This window comes from Cetorhinus maximus, chromosome 15 (genome assembly GCF_964194155.1).
Source record: "Cetorhinus maximus chromosome 15, sCetMax3.hap1.1, whole genome shotgun sequence".
In the NCBI taxonomy this organism is placed as follows: domain Eukaryota; kingdom Metazoa; phylum Chordata; class Chondrichthyes; order Lamniformes; family Cetorhinidae; genus Cetorhinus; species Cetorhinus maximus.
In genome coordinates this window covers 61,067,726-61,079,465 of record NC_135893.1, presented here as the reverse complement: position 1 = coordinate 61,079,465, position 11,740 = coordinate 61,067,726, and the positions used below count along the sequence as shown (strand labels likewise).

The following is an 11,740-nucleotide window of genomic DNA, read 5'->3' as shown; positions in this document are numbered from 1 at the left end:
CCCTCCAATAAATTGGGTGTTAAGTTTTCATACTCAGCAAAGAGAATTTGTAATTTTTGGAAAATGTGGCAGGACACCCTTTTTACTCCGAATATATCCCCCTTTTCTCTCCGCTTAAGGGCACCCATTAACATTTTAAACAAATGCAGTTATAGTGGATTAATGGTGAGTTAATCTAACGGGCCTTGCACTTCTAATTAGATCATCTATAATTCATTAAGAAAGAAAACGCATTAGGATGGGGAGCTGGTTCCCAGCTTTTGGAACAGGTCCGGCTTGAGCTCCTCCTCTCTAGTCTCACATTCCCAGCACAAATCACACATCAGAGAGTAGGGCAGCCTGCTCACAGGACGCAAGGCACAAGCTGAACTGCATCTAAGACAGAGAGAGAGAGAGTCTACCTGACAAGAGGAAGTACCTCTTTACAAGGACCTCCCTCCCCTGCCCAAGCTGCGAGATATCTGGGACTTAGCCATGTGAAAAAAATACAGCACTGGGTGGACCTCAGAGATTAGTACCCATCCATTCAGGTGCCGCTAGTCTTTAATTGTTTTTTTCTCTCTCCCTGTGAGTTGGAACAACATGGCTGCTGAGATTGCGCAGAAAGAATGAAGAGTTAATAAAAATTCTGCATTTCTCTCTCTCTGGATTTCTGAAGGATCTGGATTGTGTTTTTTTGGATTCTACCACCAACTCCCCTCCCCCCCCCCCCCCCATTCTGTCTTTTTTTTCCTCTCTCTCTCTCTCTGTCACACACACATTCCCTGTGGAACAGATAAAGAAGACCTAGGAAGCTGAAAATGACTGCAGGTAAATCTTGCAAGCTATTAGCAGTGCCCGCATCAAACAAAAAAAAAACACCTACCGGAGGGGCGGGGGAGCGGTGCAAAGGATTGCTGTGAATGAATGCGTCTGGGGAGGCGGTGGGGGTAGGTAGGGGGGAATCGGAACCGATCCTCCTCTGGATCGGCGTCTCAGAGACCGTGTCTTAAGTGCCTAGTGGTAGCTGTTTCTCCCTTAACGCTAACGCATGCTTTTGATATTCGATTTCTCATTGCAGTAAGGGAAACTGAAAGGGATCAGCAACTCGTTTCAACCCCGATGGTGTTAATCTCAGAATCTAATGTCATTTTAAGGGGGGGTGGAAGGATTGTGTGAAGGGAAAAATCTTGTTAAAAACTGCAGAGAGGGACAACATCCGATGTAAGTCTATTTAGCTTTTGAATTTTTCCTGCAATGTTTCTCTCTCCGGCGTGTCTTTGAACGGCAGAGGCCCCTTTGCTGACTGCTGTTGGTTGATGCAGTCTACTGCTGTGTTTACGGACAAGCTCTTATAGGGTGGCCTGTCTGCTTGCATCTAGAGGGCTGGCAATGCAAATTGCAGCCCACAGATGTTTTTCCCCCTGATTTAAGTGTAAAGCTGTCTGTCTGTCTGTCTTAAGAGGCATTGACAGAGATCTGGAGGGGAGGAGGACTTTAATGTAAGCAGTCATTATAGATATAACATATATATATATATATATATATATGAGTCTGTGTGTGCGTGTATATATTAATATTATATATTGCTTTTGGAACAGTGCACCAGGTTGAAGAAATGCAGAGTCGTTTATTAACCTGACAGACCGAAATATGAGGGAAACATGTTACACAGGGCTTGCCAATGCACAACCCAGGAGCTTATCTATGTCACTCGCTCTGGTGGGGTTTGGAGGGAAAAGGAACCCAATGTCTTTTCCTTAGTGTTAGCAGGTGATGAACGCAATCAGTGCAACTCTGTTTGTCTGTTGTTATAAATGGTGCTATTTACATTGGGGAGCAGTGTCAAGGCTGTCTATCGACTCTTAATGGTTGCCTCAGGCAGAGTCCTTCGAGGTAGCAAAGCTTAAAAACTCCCAGAGGGTGCATGAAAGGTAGTAATAGCACTCTCGCCTCAGAGTCAGCAGGTTCCTTGTTCAAGACCCACTCCAATGCCAGTATTGAGAGAACGCTACTCTGTTGGAGGTGCTGTTTTTCGGGTGAGATGATAAACCAAGCCCCATCTAGCCTCTCGGGTAGATGTAAAAGATTCCACAGCTACTAATTCAAAGAATTGTCCCCAGTGTCCTGGCTAAAATATATCCTTCAAACATCATCAGCAGAAAAGAACAGATGGACTGGCTATTATCAGATTGGCTTTCTGGGAGCTTGCTGTGCATGCATTGGTTGCTTTTGTTTCCTACATCACAACAATGACTACTCTTCAAAATAATTGGTTTAAGGTACTTTGGGATATCCTGAGGTCATGAGAGGCACAAGTTATTTCTTTAACCCATAGCCAGGCTCAAGGTGTAAGAATTTTAAGTGAATGCTTGTGAGCATTGGGACAGAATTCAAAAGTCATGTGACCCATCCTGACAGTCGTATTTTCCCTCCACCCAAGATCAGTTTTGACAGAATGAAAGTTTGTATTCTGGCTTTCAAAGTTCTCAAGGTAAGGGAATCCTCCAATATAAAACTCACATCTTTTATTTAATTCTCACCCTGTCCTGCCTTGAAGGAGGGTGGGGGAGGGGCGGGATTGGTAGCTGGGGTGGATGGCACTGACTATTCACACTCAACAGCTATTATAGAATATAAGAAAAAGGAGTGGGGCATCCGGGCTCTCGAGCCTACACTGCCATTTAATAAGATCATACTTCTATGGCAACTCCATTTTTCTGCTTTATCCTCATATCTCTTGATTCCCTTAGTGTCTAAAAATCTATAGCTCTCAGTCTTGAATATACTTATCATTTGAGCATCCACATCCCTCTGGACTAGAGAATTCCAAAGTTTCACAGCCCTAGCTATCAGTATTCAAGTGCCTAGACAGTGAGTGTCAGCAGGCAGACTGACAGTGGAAGGAATTTCAGCCAAGCCTGACCTGGGTGTTGCTGAACTTTAGCTTATTTCTGCCCTTACTCTTCCCCCACCTCCCCCCTACCCCACAATGCCAATCTCATCAGCCCCCAGTCTCAATGTGAAAAATTGTAGTATCCCTCTATAGGCTAAAACCAGCAAACTCAACACTGAATGCGGATAAAACCTGGGATCTTCCTGACCTGATATACTGCGGATGCTGGAAATCTGAAACAAAAGCAAAAAATGCTGGAAAAACTCAGCAGGTTTAAGATAAGTTAACGTTTTGAGTCTGTATGACTTGCTCTGAACAAGAGTCATACGGACTTGAAATGTTAACTCTGACTTTCCACAGATGCTGTCAGACCAGCATTTTTTGTTTTTGTTATCTTCCTGATCTGTATGCCTCAGTACCGCAACTGAACTATCAAGGGGTTCAAATGGGTCCATTTATTCCTTCTTTATGCACAACTGGGTCTCTTTTCTCTTGAAAGAAGGCTGAAGGATGAACTAATAGAGATCTTTAAAGTTATGAAAGATTTTGATAGAGTAGACAGAGAATTTCCACTTGTGAGGAAGGGCAAAATTAAAGGCCATCAAAATAAAATTGTCACCAAGAAATCAAATAGGGAATTCAGAAGAAACTTCTTTATCCAGAGGTTAGTGAAATGTGGAACTTGCTACCACAGAGAATAGTATAGATCATAGAATCATTGAATGGTTACAGCACAGAAGGAGGCCATTTGGCGCATTGTTTCCATGCCAGCTCCCAGTAGGAGCTACTCAGCTGGTCCACTCCTTTACCTTTTCCACACAGCTCTGCTAATTTTTTCTCCTGGATAATTATTCAATTCCTTTTTGAAAGCCACAATTGAATCTGCCGCCATCACACTCTAAGGCAGTGCATTCCAGATACTGTATGTAAAAAAAAAAAGTTTTCCCTCACGTTATCATTGCTTCTTTAGCCAATCACCTTAAATTAGTGTCCTCTGGTTCTTGACTTTCTGCCAATGGAAACAGTTTCACCCTATCTACTCTGTCTAGACCTGTCATGATTTTGAACACCTCTGTCAAATCTCCTTTCAACTTTCTCTTCTCTAGGAAGAATAGCCCCAGCTTTGCCCATCTATCCTCATTACTGAAGTTTGTCATCCTCAGATTCATTTTCTGCACCCTCTCCAATGCCTTCCCATCTTTCCTCAAGTGTGGTGCCCAGAATTGGATACAGTATTCCAGCTGAGGTTGAACCAGTGTTTTATAACGTTTTTTTATAACAGTTTACAACTCTTTTGTGTTCTGTGTATATTTATAGAGTCCAGAACCCTATATGCCTTATTCACCAGGTCCTCCTGCTCTTGCAAGCTCTTTAGAATTGTATCCTTTATATTGCCTTTCCTCATTCTTGCTTCCAAAATCTGTTACTTCACCATTCTCTGCATTAAATTTCATCTGCCACATGTCCACACATTCCACTAGCCAGTCTGTGTTCTCTTGAAATCTATCTCTCTCATCCTCACAGTTTACAATACTTCCAAGTTTTGTGTCACTTGCAAATTTTGAAATTGTGCCCTGAATGCCCAAGTCCAAATTATTAAGATAAAAGCAAAATACTGCAGATGTTGGAAATCTGAAATAAAACAGAAAATGCCAGAAAAACTCAGCAGGTCTGGCAGGATCTGTGGAGAGAGAAACAGAGTTAATGTTTTGAGCCCATTTGACCCATCTTCAAAGCTAAACAGAAGTAGAAATGTGATGGATTTTATACTGTTTAAGAGGGGGTGGAGCAAGATAGAAGATCAGGGATAGGAGACAGCTAAAAAGAGATTGACAAAGATGTCATGGACACGAGACAAAGGGAGTGTTAATGGTAGAAGTAAAGAGTAAAGAAGGTGCTGATAGTGGCATAAAGGTAAGATAGCAGAATGTGTTAATGTCAGAACAAGGGTCAGTACTCTGTGAAAGCACAACATAGAAACAAGTGACAGATGACCCTGTGTGGGGAGGGGGGTTGGGGAAAAAGGATGAAAGAAATGAACAAATAAATAAAATAATATATATAAATAAATGGATTAGAAAAAGGATCAGGATGGAGGAGAGAGATCATGGTCTGAAGTTGTTGAACTCAATGTTAAGTCCAGAAAGCTGTAAAGTGCCTCATCGGAAGATGAGGTGCTGTTCCTCCAGTTTGCTTAGGGCTTTACTGGAACACTGCAGCAGGCCAAGGACAGACATGTGGGCATGAGAGCAGCATGGTGTGTTGAAATGGCAAGTGACAGGAAGGTGTGGGTCTGCTTGCAGACTGAGCGAAGGTGTTCCGCAAAGCAGTCACCCAGTCGCACTTGACCTCCCCAATGTAGAGGAGACCGCATTGGAGGCAGCGAATGCAGTTGACCAAATTGAAGGAGGTGCAAGTGAAGCGCTGCTTCACCTGAAAGGAATGTTTGGGCCCTTGGACGGTGGGGAGGGAGGAGGTAAAGGGGAAGGTGCTGTGGGAAGGGGATGAGGAGTTGGGGGTGATGGAGGAGTGGACCTGGTTGTCAAACTATTAATATTGATCAAGAAAAGCAGTGATCCTAATACTGAACCCTGGCAAACCCCACTCTGTGCCTTCCTCCAGTCCAAGAAACAAATGTTCACCACTCCTTTCTGTTTCCTGTCACTCAGCTAACTTTGTATCCATGCTGCAACTGTCCCTTTTATTCCATGTGCTTCAACTTTGCTGACAAGCCTATTACATGGTACTTTATCAAACACCTTTTGAAAGTACATGTATACCTCTTAGACTGCATTACCCTCATCAACCCTTGCCCTGCTCCTGCCCCTCCTGAACTCTGTACATGTGATTTTGCCACTGGTCAGTTCGGGGGTGCTGAGAAAGGGAAGAGGTGAAAAAAAAGAGGCACAGATCAAAATTCCTACCTATAAATGTTCACCATAATAAACTGGCACAAAATAAATTTCTTCTCAAAAATGTTAATGTGGCTTTTAAAATTTTTTTCCATCGGTTGTGAACGTTGCTGGCAAGGTCAGCATTTGTTGCCCATCCCTAATCGCCCTTGAACTGAGTGGCTTGCTCAGTCATTTCAGAGAGCAGTTAAGAGACAACCACATTCTTGTGGGCCTGGAGTTGCATGTAGGCCAGACTGAAAAAGGACAGCAGATTTCCTTCCCTAAAGGGACATTAGTAAACCAGGTGGGTTTGTATGACAATCGATGATAGTTTTATGGTCACATTACTGAGACTGGTTTTCAATTCCTGCCGTGGTGGAATTTGAACCCATGTCCCCAGAACATTAACCTGGGCCTTTGAATTATTGCCACTATGCCGCCATCTTCCCCATAAGAGGTGGGAATCGTAGAAGAACTTGGAAACTTTGCATTTTTGTTGCTTGTTTCTCTGTCCAATGCTGGACATGGAAGCTTCCCCTTGATAAAAACAAAATATTACAGACTTGTGAAGACACAGTGCCAACTTCAGGAGTCTCTCGCCATCCCCACCAGCTCTAGTCCCTGTGACTGAGGCAAAGGATACCAACAGCTCAAACCTGAAACCCCCACCGTTAAAGGATCAATTTTCTGCCTCAAATGTTTAGTGGTGCTCTTAATTTGGCCCAGCAGCTCCTTCTTGCTTTCCTCCATTTCACCTGTCACCCTTGTCACTGTCCCCATTTCACCTCTGCCCTTGACATGCCTCCTATTCCATGTCTCCATGAGCTGCAGTAAGGGCTGGGAGGTGTTGCCGGAGCTGGGAGTAGTCTCTATTCCCTCATCTCTTGCTGTCTAGTGAGAGAAAACAAGGGAATGCTAATAAGAGACAGAACTATCCCAGCATACATATAATTAGTGAAAGAACCACAACAGCTTCTAGCTTTTTTTCCTAAACAAAACGAGTGCACATTGCAGGTAACTATTAAAGTCCAAACAAAAAAACAGAACTAATTTTAATGATTAGCAATACAAAGTTACAATAGAAAGATTTTGGGGAGCAATCATCAAGATATCCCTAGTATCAATCTTGAGGCATTCCAAGGGAATAAAGAATACTGCAGACTGAGTGCCAAATAAAAAGACAATTAGAACCTATTTATCACAAGGAAATTGAGATACAACCACAACTAGGGAAGGGAAGAATAGGACAAGGAGAAATACAGTCAGTGATAAGGCTGAAAAAGGGAGTCAGTGAAAATGACACCTAAACTCAGAATGATAGTGGGCCTTGAATGATTAAATTATGAGGACAGGGTGCATAAACTTGGCTTGCAGTCCCTTGAGTATAGAGGGGTGATCTGATTGCAATGTTTAAAATATTAAAAAGATTCCATAGGGTCCATACAGAGAAAGTATTTCCCCTGGAAGGGGAATCAAGATCAAGGCAAAAAAATCTTAAAATTAAGGACCAAATCTCTTAGGTGAAATCAGGAAGCACTTCTTCCCATCAAGGGTAATAGAAGTCTAGAACTCCCTTCACCCAGGACACCAGAAGAACTCTCCTCTTTTTTTTCCAATAGTGTTATGGGATCTTTTACTCCCACCTGAAAGGACAGGCACAGTTTCAGTTTAGCATCCTAATCTGAAGCTAAAGCATACCTATCTAAAGGCCTCCATTCCCTCCTCTCCCATTTGATTAAATTCTTGGTCTTTGCTGTGTTGTTGTGAAGATTTGGCCTGATTTTGTGCTGTAATTTCAATGTAAAAAAACTAAATTGTTTAAAGAATATTGAAACAAAACACACCATTTTTAAATTCCGCTTTTATTTATCAATTGGGTTGCTCACAGTAGTATCAAATAACTTAATCTTTAATTCCTGGACACTCCTGGACACACTCTTGTGCTTTTGTGTGTGTGTCAGAGAATTTCAGATTTCCCTGAAGACTTATCACCATGGAAACAGCCACATCATTTATAATGGTTGTATTTGCTTTTCTTCAGGTAAATTATTAATGGTTGGATTTTGTTAACAGTGGCCACACCGTCCATTTGTTCTGGCTAGCCATCAGGCCTCAACTTTGTTTCTAAATATATATCGCCAATAAAACCAGAAACAAGGGGGTGATTAGAGTTGCAACTCTGATTAAATGTATTCAACAACAACTTGTACACAAGCAAAATACTGTGGATGCTGAAAATCTGAAATAAAAAAGAAAATGAAAAAAATAGTCATCATGTCAGGCAGCATCTGTGGAGAGAGAAATAGAGTTAACATTTCAGGTCATTGACCTTTCATCAGAAAACCGAACTTGTGGTGTATAGGTCTTTAATGTGGTAAAACATCCCAAGATGCTTCACAGGAACAAAATTTGACATTGAACCACATAAAGAGATATTAGGGCAGATGATCAAAAGCTTGGTTAAAGAGGTAGGTTTTAAGGAACATCTTAAAGGAGGAAAAAGAGAGATGGAGAGGCTTAGGGCTCGGTGGTTGAATACACTGTTGCCATTAATGGAGTGATTAAAATCAGGGATACTCAAGAGACCAGAATTGGAGAAATGCCGATATATCTGAAGGTTGAGGAAATTAGAGATAGAGAGGGGTGGAATGATGGAGGGATTTGAAAACTAAGATGAGAAATTTAAAATTGAGGCTTTGCTTAATATAGCCAATATAAGTCAGCAAGCACGGGGGCAATGGGTGAACTAGACTAGATGCGAGTTAGGACATGGGCAGCAGAGTTTTGGATGATATCAGGTTTACGGAGGGTAGAAAATGGAGGTGTCATCTCATCAACTCTTGCCTCTACTTGCCCTGCCTCCATACTCCTGCCATTGGTTAGTAGTTGCACAGCCATTTTTCTCATTTCTGTTGTTTTCAGAATTAACAAAAGTGTTCAAAGAAAATGAAAACCCCAGTTTTTTTTTAAATGCTTCTGTGATTTTTCTCCAAGATGTTGCTCAGAGAAGTGTCCTCAAGATTAGACTTCAATTCCTGGAATCTCCAGGGCAATCTCAGAGGGTTGGAAACCCTAGGGGTGATCCAAACATGAGAGCTTAAGTGGCAACCTTTGACCTTCGTTTAACTTTATTGGCCTCAGGAAACATAGTAAGATGCCTGCGCAGTGGCTATGTGCTCTTTGATTGGTCCCTTGCCCCAAGATACACGTATAAGTTGACTTGATTTAGTTGTTATTGAATCATCAATCATTTTGTTGTTTTTGCTTAGAAAAATATATTTTTCCATGATAAAAATTATCTTCTGCTGAGTTGAAGATTAAATTATTTAGTGCCAATTTTTTTCATATGTTTTAAAGTCCTCCTGTTAACTTACATGGAATGGATCCTTCATCATGTTGAGTGTGTGTGATTTTGTCGTTGGAACTGTCACAGGCCCAGATATTAAATGGATTGTCTGGAAATATTTAAGAAGTTTCTTTCCATTTCTATGACTTGTGGTGTTGACATCATTGGAGTTTGATTGTAATTTCCTTTATAGTGAAGATTCCCTTGACCTCAGAGCTGGAGTGACCAACAAGATGTCACATGAACTGTGGAAGTAACTGTTATCTGCCTTTCCCTCAATAATGCTCCCTGCAACATAACCCCATTGCTTTTGCTTTTGGTGACATAAATTTAGGAAACCTGTGAGAATTTGGAGAGACAAGAGAGTTAGGATTGTTTTCCTGAGAGTGGAGATTAATAGGAGATTTAATACAGTAGAAGTGCTCAAAATTAGGAAAGGTTTTGTTAGAGTAAATAGAGAGAAACTGTATCCACTGGGTAAGAGGGTTGGTAACCAGAGGACACAGGTTTAAGATAATTGACAAAAGAATTGGAAGGAGAGGTGAGAGAATTTTTTTTGACACATCGAATTGTTACGAACTGCCTGAAAAGGTGGTCAAAGCAGGTTCAATGGTAACTTTCAAAATAAAGTTGGATAAATATTTGAAAAAGAAAAATTTGCAGGGAAGCGGGACTAATTGGATAGCTCTTTCAAAGAGCCAACACAGGCACGATGGGCTGAATGGCAGCCTTCTGTGTTGTATGAGTCCATTAGATTTCCAAAGTCCAGTAATTAATAACTTACCCGAGTGGGGGAAGAAACCTGAGGCAATCAGTGGCTATTACCATGGTGATATTAGAAACTTCAAATGGTCTGTGCTGAGCAGAGGTGGAGGAAATTACAATTAGCTTGTAAACTTATCTCAGTGTAGGGAAATCCTTGGTGAAAGTTTGGGCCATGATTTTGCCACTTCTCTATATTTTTAACGTACATTGGTGGTAAAAAATTAAATCTCGGCTCTTTTGGTGCTTAGTGGTGTTGAACCATACCGTCCATAAAGGCCCTACAGGTTTGGTCTCCAGTTGAGTTAGCTATCTCAGCCAGGACAGTGGGATGAGCATCACAGTTGGCTTTAGTGCCCCTGGGCTACAGAGGTAAATCATGATATTTGTCTATATTTCCATTCTGCAAAGGGTGCATGTGAATACAGCCACTGAGGACTGGATTACACTTAACATTGATGTCGAATACCTGGCCTGTCACTAACTAGGAATTGGCTGTAAGTAATGGAGGGTCACAGGTGGGTTGTGAAACTGTCCCACAGTAAGTTTCAAGTACCCTTGAGGGATGAAAAGAAAAAGTAAATCTGTATGTGATAAGATTTCAGTAGAGGAAGAAGCGTGCTCTCATCAGTGAGTAAGTCTGTATCTGTCTGTGTTGCTGATTTGATTACGTGCAACAGATGGCTCCATTCTGACACACAGCAGGATAATGAGGAAGAGACGTGATTCCTGGAGCATCTACAGGATGCAAGAGCAGTTCAACTGCAGCAGGAGTAACCCAGAGAAACGCAGAGTGAGGGAGAAACAACAGACAGGGAGTGAGAGTATGAGGTAATCACAGAATCAGAGACAGACAATGAGAGTGTGGGAGAGAGAGAGACAGACAGTCAGGGTACAAGAGAAAGACAGATTGTGATGAAGGGGGAAAGGAGACAGAATGTGAAAAAGGCAGAATGAGAAAGGGAGAGAATGAAAGGGTGGTAAATTGATGGAGATGATAAAGGAAGGAGACAAATTGCAGACAGAGAGTGTGAGGGAAGTTGCAGGTGGAGACAGATTTCTCAAGGGGAGCCAGAGACAGCGATGGTCACAAGAAAAATAGCCTGAAAGCCAATGAAAGAGAGGATGTGGGACCTCTCATGATGCTAGTGCAGTCTGTTTGAACTGACCAATGTTAGTTATTGTGAAGATTTGTACTTTTTCTGATTTGTGGTAACATTTTGGGATACATCATTGGGCCATCCACTGGCGGACGGCCCCTCCTCCACCCGCTGATGGGCGATCCCTCCTCATACTTCTCCAATAGAGACCAGAAGGAGAAGGAGCTGAATAAGGGCAGACTGAGGTATAAAATGTGGCACAAAGAAGGCCCAAGGCCAAGAGGAGCAGGAGCTGAGAAAACTCAGTCAGAAATTGAAAGAGCGATGTCAGCATCAGTGCAGAGAGCTGAGAAATCTGAGGAAGCTAAGATCATGATCAAGGCTAAGTATTGAGGTAAGGATTTAAAATAAAGAACTAGAAAAAAATAAACAAGGTTTAAGAATAGGTTTTAAATATTAAGTTAAGTCTTAAGTTATATTTCTGGTCAGTTTAATTAGTAGTCTAATAAATATATGCATGACAGGGCACCTCATGGAATGCACAAGTTGTGTCATTTAGGAACTCCAGGATGTTTCTCATGTCCTAGACAACCACACATGCAGGAAGTGTCAACTGGAAGAGCTTCAGCACTGGGTTTTAGAGCTTCAACAGCAGCTGGCGTCGCTGGAGTGCATCCAGGAAGCAGGCTGAGAACTTTGTGGACATCACATTTCACCCAGCAGTTTAAGAATGAGTTGGTAGAGAGGGAATGGGTGACCACCA

General features: G+C 42.0%; 1 protein-coding gene across 1 annotated transcript in view; it reads left to right on the top strand.

The window, feature by feature from the left end:
- The first annotated feature begins 581 nt into the window (after window positions 1-581).
- The window catches only part of rai1 (retinoic acid induced 1), a 33,470-nt gene continuing 22,311 nt past the window's right edge, over window positions 582-11,740 (top strand). The window contains exon 1 of the mRNA XM_078558535.1: window positions 582-810. The gene's annotated coding sequence lies outside the window, so the exon portion shown is untranslated. The remainder of the gene's footprint in view (window positions 811-11,740) is intronic.